We start from the raw sequence: 15062 nt of genomic DNA on the forward strand, positions 1-15062 counted from the left end.
TCTGACTCACCAGAATCCATCTGACTCACCAGAATCCATCTGACTCACCAGAATCCATCTGACTCACCAGAATCCATCAGACTCGCCAGAATCCATCAGACTCACCAGAATCCATCTGACTCACCAGAATCCATCAGACTCACCAGAATCCATCAGACTCACCAGAATCCATCAGACTCGCCAGAATCCATCAGACTCACCAGAATCCATCAGACTCACCAGAATCCATCAGACTCACCAGAATCCATCTGACTCACCAGAATCCATCTGACTCACCAGAATCCATTAGACTCACCAGAATCCATCAGACTCACCAGAATCCATCAGACTCACCAGAATCCATCAGACTCACCAGAATCCATCTGACTCACCAGAATCCATCAGACTCACCAGAATCCATCAGACTCACCAGAATCCATCTGACTCGCCAGAATCCATCAGACTCACCAGAATCCATCAGACTCACCAGAATCCATCTGACTCACCAGAATCCATCTGACTCACCAGAATCCATCTGACTCACCAGAATCCATCTGACTCACCAGAATCCATCTGACTCACCAGAATCCATCAGACTCGCCAGAATCCATCAGACTCGCCAGAATCCATCAGACTCACCAGAATCCATCTGACTCACCAGAATCCATCAGACTCACCAGAATCCATCAGACTCACCAGAATCCATCAGACTCACCAGAATCCATCTGACTCACCAGAATCCATCAGACTCACCAGAATCCATCTGACTCACCAGAATCCATCAGACTCACCAGAATCCATCAGACTCACCAGAATCCATCAGACTCACCAGAATCCATCAGACTCACCAGAATCCATCTGACTCACCAGAATCCATCAGACTCACCAGAATCCATCAGACTCACCAGAATCCATCTGACTCACCAGAATCCATCTGACTCACCAGAATCCATCAGACTCACCAGAATCCATCAGACTCACCAGAATCCATCTGACTCACCAGAATCCATCTGACTCACCAGAATCCATCTGACTCACCAGAATCCATTAGACTCACCAGAATCCATCAGACTCACCAGAATCCATCAGACTCACCAGAATCCATCTGACTCACCAGAATCCATCAGACTCACCAGAATTCATCTGACTCACCAGAATCCATCAGACTCACCAGAATCCATCTGACTCACCAGAATCCATCTGACTCGCCAGAATCCATCAGACTCACCAGAATCCATCAGACTCACCAGAATCCATCTGACTCACCAGAATCCATCTGACTCACCAGAATCCATGAGACTCACCAGAATCCATCAGACTCACCAGAATCCATCAGACTCACCAGAATCCATCAGACTCACCAGAATCCATCTGACTCACCAGAATCCATCAGACTCACCAGAATTCATCTGACTCACCAGAATCCATCAGACTCACCAGAATCCATCTGACTCACCAGAATCCATCTGACTCGCCAGAATCCATCAGATCACCATCCATCAGACTCACCAGAATCCATCTGACTCACCAGAATCCATCTGATCACCATCCATGACTCACCAGAATCCATCAGACTCACCAGAATCCATCAGACTCACCAGAATCCATCAGACTCACCAGAATCCATCAGACTCACCAGAATCCATCAGACTCACCAGAATCCATCAGACTCACCAGAATCCATCAGACTCACCAGAATCCATCAGACTCACCAGAATTCACCAGAAAGACTCACCAAAACTCACCAGAATTCAGGCCGAGGGACTGATTACCTCGGTCTTCTTCTAATCTTCACTATTCTTCTTTGTATTGGACTGATGAAGCCACTGTTGCACAAGTGTCTAATTTACATAGTTGTCAGAATTATGTCATTAATGGTTGGGTAAGGTTTGTCAGGAAACAGGACAAGTGCTTCCTGACGCGGGTCTTAGTCACATGATGACCCACAGCTGGAGCTTTTGGTCATCTGGCCGAGGCCTTCCACTGGCTTATCCCTCCACCCCTTAAAAAATTAGGGTTATAATTAAAATCATTTTTTTCCCTGAATCAGCATCATCGATCAGATATCACGATGATAACAGATGACGTTTTCTATCTACTCAACCGATGCCTGATAGAAGGATTTACTACCGAGATAATTACATGATATCTCGTTTCAAAGTCCAGCATGATGTAAGATATATTAGCACCTCCCAGGATGCCGCCTACAACAGTCGGCTAACAACCAGGTACCTACTTACTGCTAGGTGAACAGGGACAGCAGGTGTAACGAGACACGCTCAGTTTTTTCACCCGTGCCGGGGATCGAACTCCCCCTCACAGTCGTGTGTGAACCGAGTACGCTACCAACCGAGCCATGGGACACCCCTTTACCTACTCAGCAGATGACTGTTCCCGCCAAAGCTTACCTACTTCTCGGGAAGCTCTCCAACCTTCAATCCCAAACCCAAGGAATGACATCCTTCTGAAGTCCATGTTGGGTAACTCTCTGAACTTCCGTAGATTCATCAAGGTTGAGGGACTGATCACCCCAAACTACACGTCTTCCGTCATCTCATGGAGATTCATCAAGGTTGAGGGACTGATCACCCCAAACTACTACACATCTTAGGTCATCTCCAGCAGATTCATCAAGGCTGTGGGACTGATCACGTCACCAATGATTATTCTCTGCACTGGCATAATGAAGGCTCTGGCTGGTGTCCCCAATAAAGCTACTGAAGAATCGTACAGGTGTCTTCTACATTAACCAGACTGGTAACACAGACAACCTTCTGAATTACCTTGCCAGCTTTCCCGTAGCTGGGTCGCCAGAGCACTCGCCTCACACACTTGTGATCCTTGTGATAACAGTGGAAATGACCTCACTTCCCCTAGATCTCTTAGGCCACAGAGAGGACACTGGATCAGCACAGACACAGCACAGTGGAAATGACCTCACTTCCCCTAGATCTCTTAGGCCACAGAGAGGACACTGGATCAGCACAGACACAGCACAGTGGAAATGACCTCACTTCCCCTAGATCTCTTGGGCCACAGAGAGGACACTGGATCAGCACAGACTCAGCACAGTGGAAATGACCTCACTTCCCCTAGATCTCTTGGGCCACAGAGAGGACACTGGATCAGCACAGACACAGCACAGTGGAAATGACCTCACTTCCCCTAGATCTCTTGGGCCACAGAGAGGACACTGGATCAGCACAGACACAGCACAGTGGAAATGACCTCACTTCCCCTAGATCTCTTGGGCCACAGAGAGGACACAAGACACACTGGATCAGCACAGACACAGCACAGTAGAAATCAGTTTACACAGTAAACCGAGAACAAACTAATCCAGCTATCAGAACAAGAACAGGAAGAATCGTATTAAGCTCCACAGTACAGAGGTGTCTCTTGGTAACCGCTCACGGGTTCTAACCCCACCACGGGTGGGGTTAGAACCCGTGATCAGAGAATCATAAAACTCCAGACCGACGCGTTAGCCACTGGGCTCTTAGACTCAACAGTAAAGTCCATTATTGCTGAAACATCAACTGAATCATGTTAGATAAATGGACACAGATTAAACTGTGAAGCCTTGTCAAGCCAAGCTGGCTTGACAAAGCTTCTGGAGGGCGAAACGTTGCTACACTGAGCCCGTGTCTATTTTACCAACATTCCGTCGGTAATTCTACCTTCATTACAAACCTAATCACGCCTCAAGGTATTAGCTAAAGAGAAAGGTCGAAAGAAAACAAAGAACGACTTACCAGGGATCCTAGGATACCTGGAGCTTACCTACAGAGGGGATTTCGGGGGTCAGCGCCCCCGCCGCCCGGTCTGAGACAAAACATCTCACACATACCTGAAAATAAGAAGAATGTCGTGATTACAATTTAAAGAATACAAAAGAATACCGATAACACTGAAGGATTATAATCACAAGCGCTAAACCCACAAGGGTCATACGAAGCTAACCGTGGGGGAACGAGATGACTATGTTGACGATAATGAAGGGAAGTGAAGAATGTGTTGGTAAATTATAGAATGAATTATACTCTTGATGAATTATACACTTGTACAACACTTGGGCATCTCTATTGTGGACCGGCACGTTTCGCCCACCAGTGGTTTCCTCAGTCTAATACAGAGAAGAATGTTACATAAGAGGACACAGGTGCAACTAATGTGACATTTTATTGTGGCAACGTTTCGCTCTCCCGGAGCTTATAAAGCCATGCTGGTGTCTGCGACACGCTGCTGTCTGCGACACGATGCTGTCTGCGACACGATGCTGTCTGCGACACGCTGCTGTCTGCGACACGTTGGTGTCTGCGACACGCTGTCTGCGACACGTTGGTGTCTGCGACACGCTGTCTGCGACACGTTGGTGTCTGCGACACGCTGCTGTCTGCGACACGTTGGTGTCTGCGACACGCTGCTGTCTGCGACACGTTGCTGTCTGCGACACGATGCTGTCCTATTAAATGAATGAGCAGATGCTAGGTAGTTGATCCTACACCAACACCACAACACATGCAACACCACCTGAACACATGCAACACCACCTAAACACATGCAACACCACCTCAACATATACAACACCTGAACACATGCAACACCACCTAAACATATGCAACACCTAAACATATGCAACACTACATAAACATATGCAACACTACCTAAACACATGTAACACCACCTAAACAAACGCAACACCACCTAAACACATGCAACACCACCTAAACAAACGCAACACCACCTAACACAAAATCCGTAAGAGTCACAGACTGCCTGGGGAAGGGGGGAATGGGAATCCAAGCTAATCCAAGAGAGTAACTCCATTACCACGAATCAAGAGCCCTCCCCCAGCACCCCTCCTTCAACACTTGGCCAGTTGCAACACACAATCTATCATCTGCAAGACGGCGCCATCTGAGAAATGCAAATGCAACGCAATTAACACCCTTTGGATTATTGCACGAACTTTCCTAACTGCCTGACTGGGAGGGCGAAAAGGGTGGTTACAACCTCTGTAATAAGGGTGAGGATCCCCTGCCACACCCTGCCAATCGCCTTCTCCCTTATGTTACCTCAGAGACGCTAAATACATTGTCATCAATTTTTAGCAGGAGGAGATTGACTCAGGAGATGTCTAGAGAATGTCTGAGAGAATATTGCATAGTTGAGTTGGCTGAGTCAACTCTGCTGGGTATATTATGTAGATTCTCCTCTACTGGCCATATTATGTAGAGTCTACTCTGCTGGGCATATTATGTAGAGTCTACTCTACTGGCCATATTATGTAGAGTCTACTCTACTGAACATATTATGTAGAGTCTACTCTGCTGGGCATGTTATGTAGAGTCTACTCTACTGGCCATATTATGTAGAGTCTACTCTACTGGCCATATTATGTAGAGTCTACTCTGCTGGGCATGTTATGTAGAGTCTACTCTACTGGCCATATTATGTAGAGTCTACTCTACTGGCCATATTATGTAGAGTCTACTCTACTGGACATATTATGTAGAGTCTACTCTACTGGACATATTATGTAGAGTCTACTCTACTGGACATATTATGTAGAGTCTACTCTACTGGACATATTATGTAAAGACTACTCTGCTGGGCATGTTATGTAGAGTTTACTGTGTTGGGCATGTTATGTAGAGTCTACTCTACTGGCCATATTATGTAGAGTCTACTCTACTGGCCATATTATGTAGAGTCTACTCTACTGGACATATTATGTAGAGTCTACTCTACTGGACATATTATGTAAAGACTACTCTGCTGGGCATGTTATGTAGAGTTTACTGTGTTGGGCATGTTATGTAGAGTCAACTGTGTTGGGCATGTTATGTAGAGTCAACTGTGTTGGGCATGTTATGTAGAGTCAACTATGTTGGGCATGTTATGTAGAGTCAACTGTGTTGGGCATGTTATGTAGAGTCGACTATGTTGGGCATGTTATGTAGAGTCAACTATGTTGGGCATGTTATGTAGAGTCAACTGTGTTGGGCATGTTATGGTGAGCATATTATGTAGTCTACAACATACAACACAACATACAACACAACATACAACACAACATACAACACAACATACAACAAAACATACAACACAACAGACGACATACAACACAACAGACAACATACAACACAACAGACAACATACAACACAACATACAACACAACAGACAACATACAACACAACAGACAACATACAACACAACATACAACACAACAGACAACATACAACACAACACAACATACAACACAACATACAACACAACATACAACACAACACACAACATACAACACAACAGACAACATACAACACAACATACAACACAACACACAACATACAACACAACACAACATACAACACAACATACAACACAACACACAACATACAACACAACACAACATACAACACAACATACAACACAACATACAACACAACAGACAACATACAACACAACATACAACACAACAGACAACATACAACACAACACAACATACAACACAACATACAACACAACATACAACACAACATACAACACAACACACAACAGACAACATACAACACAACACACAACAGACAACATACAACACAACATACAACACAACAGACAACATACAACATACAACACAACATACAACACAACATACAACACAACACACAACAGACAACATACAACACAACACACAACAGACAACATACAACACAACATACAACACAACAGACAACATACAACATACAACATACAACACAACACAACATACAACACAACATACAACACAACATACAACACAACACACAACAGACAACATACAACACAACATACAACACAACAGACAACATACAACATACAACATACAACACAACACACAACACAACATACAACACAACATACAACACAACACACAACAGACAACATACAACACAACACACAACAGACAACATACAACACAACATACAACACAACACAACATACAACATACAACACAACATACAACACAACAGACAACATACAACATACAACACAACATACAACACAACACACAACAGACAACATACAACACAACAGACAACATACAACACAACAGACAACATACAACACAACAGACAACATACAACACAACATACAACACAACACACAACATACAACACAACACACAACAGACAACATACAACACAACAGACAACATACAACACAACAGACAACACAACAGACAACACAACATACAACACAACATACAACATACAACACAACACAACATACAACACAACATACAACACAACAGACAACATACAACACAACAGACAACATACAACACAACAGACAACATACAACACAACATACAACACAACACACAACATACAACACAACACACAACAGACAACATACAACACAACAGACAACATACAACACAACAGACAACACAACAGACAACACAACATACAACACAACATACAACATACAACACAACACAACATACAACACAACAGACAACATACAACACAACACAACATACAACACAACATACAACATACAACACAACACAACATACAACACAACAGACAACATACAACACAACACAACTTACAACACAACATACAACACAACACACAACATACAACACAACAGACAACATACAACACAACATACAACACATACAACACAACACACACAACATACAACACAACACACAACATACAACACAACAGACAACACAACATACAACACAACAGACAACATACAACACAACATACAACACATACAACACAACACACAACATACAACACAACAGACAACATACAACACAACACACAACATACAACACAACAGACATACAACACAACATACAACACATACAACACAACACACAACATACAACACAACAGACAACATACAACACAACACACAACATACAACACAACAGACAACATACAACACAACATACAACACATACAACACAACACACAACATACAACACAACACACAACATACAACACAACATACAACACAACAGACAACATACAACACAACACAACATACAACACAACACACAACATACAACACAACACACAACATACAACACAACATACAACACAACAGACAACATACAACACAACATACAACACAACAGACAACATACAACACAACATACAACACAACAGACAACATACAACACAACACAACATACAACACAACATACAACACAACAGACAACATACAACACAACACAACATACAACACAACATACAACACAAACATACAACACAACATACAACACAACATACAACACAACATACAACACAAACATACAACACAACATACAACACAACATACAACACAACATACAACACAAACATACAACACAACATACAACACAACATACAACACAACATACAACACAACAGGCAACATACAACACAACATACAACACAACAGACAACATACAACACAACAATCAACACAACAGACAACATACAACACAACAGACAACATACAACACAACATACAACACAACAGACAACATACAACACAACATACAACACAACAACATACAACACAACATACAACACAACATACAACACAACAGACAACATACAACACAACATACAACACAACATACAACACAACATACAACACAACACAACATACAACACAACACAACATACAACACAACACAACATACAACACAACATACAACACAACACAACATACAACACAACATACAACACAACATACAACACAACACAACATACAACACAACATACAACACAACATACAACACAACATACAACACAACACAACATACAACACAACATACAACACAACAGACAACATACAACACAACACAACATACAACACAACACAACATACAACACAACATACAACACAACACAACATACAACACAACATACAACACAACACAACATACAACACAACATACAACACAACATACAACACAACACAACATACAACACAACATACAACACAACATACAACACAACACAACATACAACACAACATACAACACAACATACAACACAACATACAACACAACACAACATACAACACAACATACAACACAACAGACAACATACAACACAACACAACATACAACACAACACAACATACAACACAACATACAACACAACATACAACACAACAGACAACATACAACACAACACAACATACAACACAACATACAACACAACATACAACACAACATACAACACAACAGACAACATACAACACAACACACAACACAACAGACAACATACAACACAACACAACATACAACACAACATACAACACAACATACAACACAACATACAAAAAAACACAACATACAACACAACATACAACAAAACACAACATACAACACAACATACAACACAACACACAACATACAACATACAACACAACACAACATACAACACAACACAACAGACAACACAACATACAACATACAACACAACACAACATACAACACAACAGACAACATACAACACAACACAACACAACATACAACATACAACACAACATACAACACAACACTACAACACAACACAACATACAACACAACACAACAGACAACACAACATACAACACAACATACAACACAACACAACATACAACATACAACACAACACAACAGACAACATACAACACAACACAACACAACATACAACATACAACACAACATACAACACAACACAACATACAACATACAACACAACACAACATACAACACAACACAACAGACAACACAACATACAACATACAACACAACACAACATACAACACAACACACAACACAACACAACATACAACACAACATACAACATACAACACAACACAACATACAACACAACAGACAACATACAACACAACAGACAACATATAACACAACATACAACATACAACACAAACATACAACACAACAGACAACATACAACACAACAGACAACATACAACACAACAGACAACATACAACACAAACATACAACACAACAGACAACATACAACACAACAGACAACATACAACACAACAGACAACATACAACACAACATACAACACAACATACAACACAACAGACAACATACAACACAACATACAACACAACAGACAACATACAACACAACAGACAACATACAACACAACATACAACATAACAGACAACATACAACACAACACAACATACAACACAACACAACATACAACACAACACAACATACAACACAACATACAACACAACACAACATACAACACAACACAACATACAACACAACACAACATACAACACAACATACAACACAACACAACATACAACACAACACAACATACAACACAACATACAACACAACACAACATACAACACAACACAACATACAACACAACACAACATACAACACAACATACAACACAACACAACATACAACACAACACAACATACAACACAACATACAACACAACACAACATACAACACAACATACAACACAACACAACATACAACACAACACAACATACAACACAACACAACATGCAACACAACATACAACACAACACAACATACAACACAACACAACATACAACACAACATACAACACAACATACAACACAACACAACATACAACACAACACAACATACAACACAACACAACATACAACACAACATACAACACAACACAACATACAACACAACACTACAACACAACATACAACACAACACAACATACAACACAACACAACATACAACACAACATACAACACAACAGACAACATACAACACAACAGACAACATACAACACAACATACAACACAACAGACAACATACAACACAACATACAACACAACAGACAACATACAACACAACATACAACACAACAGACAACATACAACACAACATACAACATACAACACAACAGACAACATACAACACAAACATACAACACAACAGACAACATACAACACAACATACAACATACAACACAAACATACAACACAACATACAACATACAACACAACATACAACATACAACACAACAGACAACATACAACACAACATACAACACAACAGACAACATACAACACAAACATACAACACAACAGACAACATACAACACAACAGACAACATACAACACAACATACAACACAACAGACAACATACAACACAACAGACAACATACAACACAACAGACAACATACAACACAACATACAACACAACAGACAACATACAACACAAACATACAACACAACAGACAACATACAACACAACAGACAACATACAACACAACAGACAACATACAACACAACAGACAACATACAACACAACAGACAACACAACAGGCAACATACAACACAACATACAACACAACAGACAACATACAACACAACAGGCAACATACAACACAACATACAACACAACATACAACACAACAGACAACATACAACACAACAGACAACATACAACACAACAGACAACATACAACACAACATACAACACAACAGACAACATACAACACAACAGACAACATACAACACAAACATACAACACAACAGACAACATACAACACAACAGACAACATACAACACAACATACAACATACAACACAACAGACAACACAACAGACAACATACAACACAACAGACAACATACAACACAACAGACAACACAACAGACAACATACAACACAACAGACAACATACAACACAACAGACAACATACAACACAACAGACAACACAACAGACAACATACAACACAACAGACAACATACAACACAACAGACAACACAACAGACAACATACAACACAAACATACAACACAACAGACAACATACAACACAACAGACAACATACAACACAACATACAACATACAACACAACAGACAACACAACAGACAACATACAACACAACACAAACATACAACACAACATACAACATACAACACAACAGACAACATACAACACAACAGACAACATACAACACAACATACAACATACAACACAACATACAACATACAACACAACATACAACACAACATACAACATACAACACAACATACAACACAACAGACAACATACAACACAACAGACAACACAACAGACAACATACAACACAACATACAACACAACATACAACACAACAGACAACATACAACACAACATACAACACAACATACAACACAACATACAACACAACATACAACATACAACACAACATACAACACGACAGCACAACATACAACACAAACATACAACACAACACAACATACAACACAACATACAACACAACATACAACATACAACACAACAGACAACATACAACACAACATACAACATACAATGCAGGCTTCAACATACAATAAAAACCTCGTCATACAACACAGTTGTCAAGATACAACTTACAACATACAACACTGTTATTACTATACAACTGACACCTGTCCGTCCCTGGCACCTGTCCGTCCCTGGCACCTGTCCGTCCCTGGCACCTGCCGGCCCCTGACCCCTGTCAGTCCCTGGCACCTGTCAGTCCCTGGCACCTGCCGGCCCCTGACACCTGTCTGTCCTTGGCACTTGTCGGCCCCTCGCACCTGTCAGTGACTCGCACTATACAAGACTGGGTGCCACAAGACTGGGTGCCACAAGACTGGGTGCCACAAGACTGGGTGCCACAAAACTGGGTGCCACAAGACTGGGTGCCACAAGACTGGGTGCCACAAAACTGGGTGCCACAAGACTGGGTGCCACAAGACTGGGTGCCACAAGGTGGGTGCCACAAGACTGGGTGCCACAATAAAGAGAATAACACCCAGGGTGACCCCAATAAAAGGTTTTCAGGGTATAAGGGCCGCAGTGAGGCCCTGGCACTGTGTTTTTAAGGCTAGGGTTATATGGCTTATACTGATGAGGGGGAGGGGGTGTGGGGGTGATGGTAGGGAGGGGTGATGGGGTAATGGTGACGAGGGGGTGTCGAGGTGATGGTAGGGAGGGGTGATGGAGTGATAGTAGGGAGGGGTGATGGGGTGATGGTAGGGAGGGGTGATGGGGTGATGGTAGGGAGGGGTGATGGGGTGATGGTAGGGAGGGGTGATGGAGTGATAGTAGGGAGGGGTGATGGGGTGATAGAAGGGAGGGGGTGTGGGGGTGAAGTGGGGAGGCAGACGTATGGATAATGGGTAAAAATTAGTAAACTAGAGGAAATAAAAGACCCAGTGCCAAGGAAGAAGAATCTGGGAGGAGTAGGTAGAATAATAATGAAAGATTGGTGGGGATGGGAGAGAGAGAGAGAGAGAGAGAGAGAGAGAGAGAGAGAGAGAGAGAGAATTTCTTCTCTAGTATTGGTTGTCAAAGTCAGGAGGCACTGACCCCAACTTGGCATAGTAGGGGTCATTTACCGCCCCCCACCCACTTACAACACCCATCCACCTTCTTACAACACCCACCCCACCCCCCTTGCAACACCCACCCCACACTCCCCATTTACCCTGCACCACCACCACACCCTGCACCACCACCACCACCACACCCTGCACCACCACCACCACCACACCCTGCACCACCACCACCACCACACCCTGCACCACCACCACCACCACACCCTGCACCACCACCACCCTGCACCACCACCACCACCACACCCTGCACCACCACCACCCTGCAGGGAAGAATGAAACATAAGGGAGGGTAGCCAAGCATAGCAGGGAGAGCTGTGAACTGGAAGCCAGTAAGAGATGCCAAGATAGTGCATTCATGATTAAACTCTCTCTCTGTCTCTCTCTCTCTCTGTCTGTCTCTCTCTCTCTCTCTCTCTCTCTCTCCTATACAAATCACATTAAAGTGGCTTCAACGATTCACACAAAAAATATTATTTCGATTAGTTTTGAACCATTGTCAAGTTACAACTGAGAAAGTTAGACGGGAAAAGGCCAGCGGAACTGTCAGCAGCAGCAGCAGCAGCAACATCAAAATGGTATAAAATACCGAGGTCGTTAGGTAAGACACATATGCAACAGTTAGGTATCTTTATTTCGAAACGTTTCGCCTACACAGTAGGCTTCTTCAGTCGAGTACAGAAAAGTTGATAGAAGCAGAAGATACTTGAAGACGATGTAATCAGTCCATCACCCTTAAAGTTTTGAGGTGGTCAGTCCCTCAGTCTGGAGAAGAGTATTGTTCCATAGTCTGAAACAATATGAAGTTGAAGTGACAGGATGGAGCCTTATATAGCGCCAGGAGGTGAGACGTAGGTCACTTTGGGAGGGCAGGTCCCTCTCAAATCCAGCCGTTCTCACTAGTAGAGGTCGAAGTTGATTTTAGGTCTGTACCAAGATACCATTTTGATGTTCAATCTGTCAGACACTGCAACACAAGGGTATCTTGGTACAGACCTAAAATCAACTTCGACAACCTCTACTAGTGAGAACGGCTGGATTTGAGAGGGACCTGACTTCCCAAAGTGACCTACGTCTCACCTCCTGGCGCTATATAAGGCTCCATCCTGTCACTTCAACTCCATATTGTTTCAGACTACGGAACAATGCTCTTCTCCAGACTGAGGGACTGACCACCTCAAAACTTTAAGAGTGATGGACTGATTACATCGTCTTCAAGTATCTTCTGCTTCTATCAACTTTTCTGTACTCGACTGAAGAAGCCTACTGTGTAGGCGAAACGTTTCGAAATAAAGATACCTAACTGTTGCATATGTGTCTTACCTAACAACAGCAGCAGCAGCAGCAGCAGCAGCAACAGCAGCAACAGCAGCAACAGCAGCAACAGCAGCAACAGCAGCAGCAGCAGCAGTAGTAATACTAGTAACAACAGCAGTAATATCAATAATAGTAATAATGGTAGTACTAGTGACAATATTAGTAATGGAGTGTAATGTAGTAAATTTAGTTAAGTAATCTTATGCTACTATTATTATTTACTTAAGTGCACTTAGTACAATATTTATTATACTACTGCTACTACTGATATTACCATTATATTACTTACGCTACTACTATTACCACTACTACTACTAGTGCTATTTGAGTAATCAGTCAAGTGTAATCACCTAGGTG

General features: G+C 42.1%; 1 protein-coding gene across 1 annotated transcript in view; it reads right to left on the reverse strand.

Moving 5' to 3' along the window:
- Positions 1-15062, reverse strand: part of LOC128700902 (serine-rich adhesin for platelets) — a 492925-nt gene that overhangs the window by 362867 nt on the left and 114996 nt on the right. The gene's annotated exons all lie outside the window — the stretch shown is intronic.

This window comes from Cherax quadricarinatus, chromosome 94 (assembly GCF_038502225.1).
Source record: "Cherax quadricarinatus isolate ZL_2023a chromosome 94, ASM3850222v1, whole genome shotgun sequence".
Taxonomy (NCBI): Eukaryota; Metazoa; Arthropoda; class Malacostraca; order Decapoda; family Parastacidae; genus Cherax; species Cherax quadricarinatus.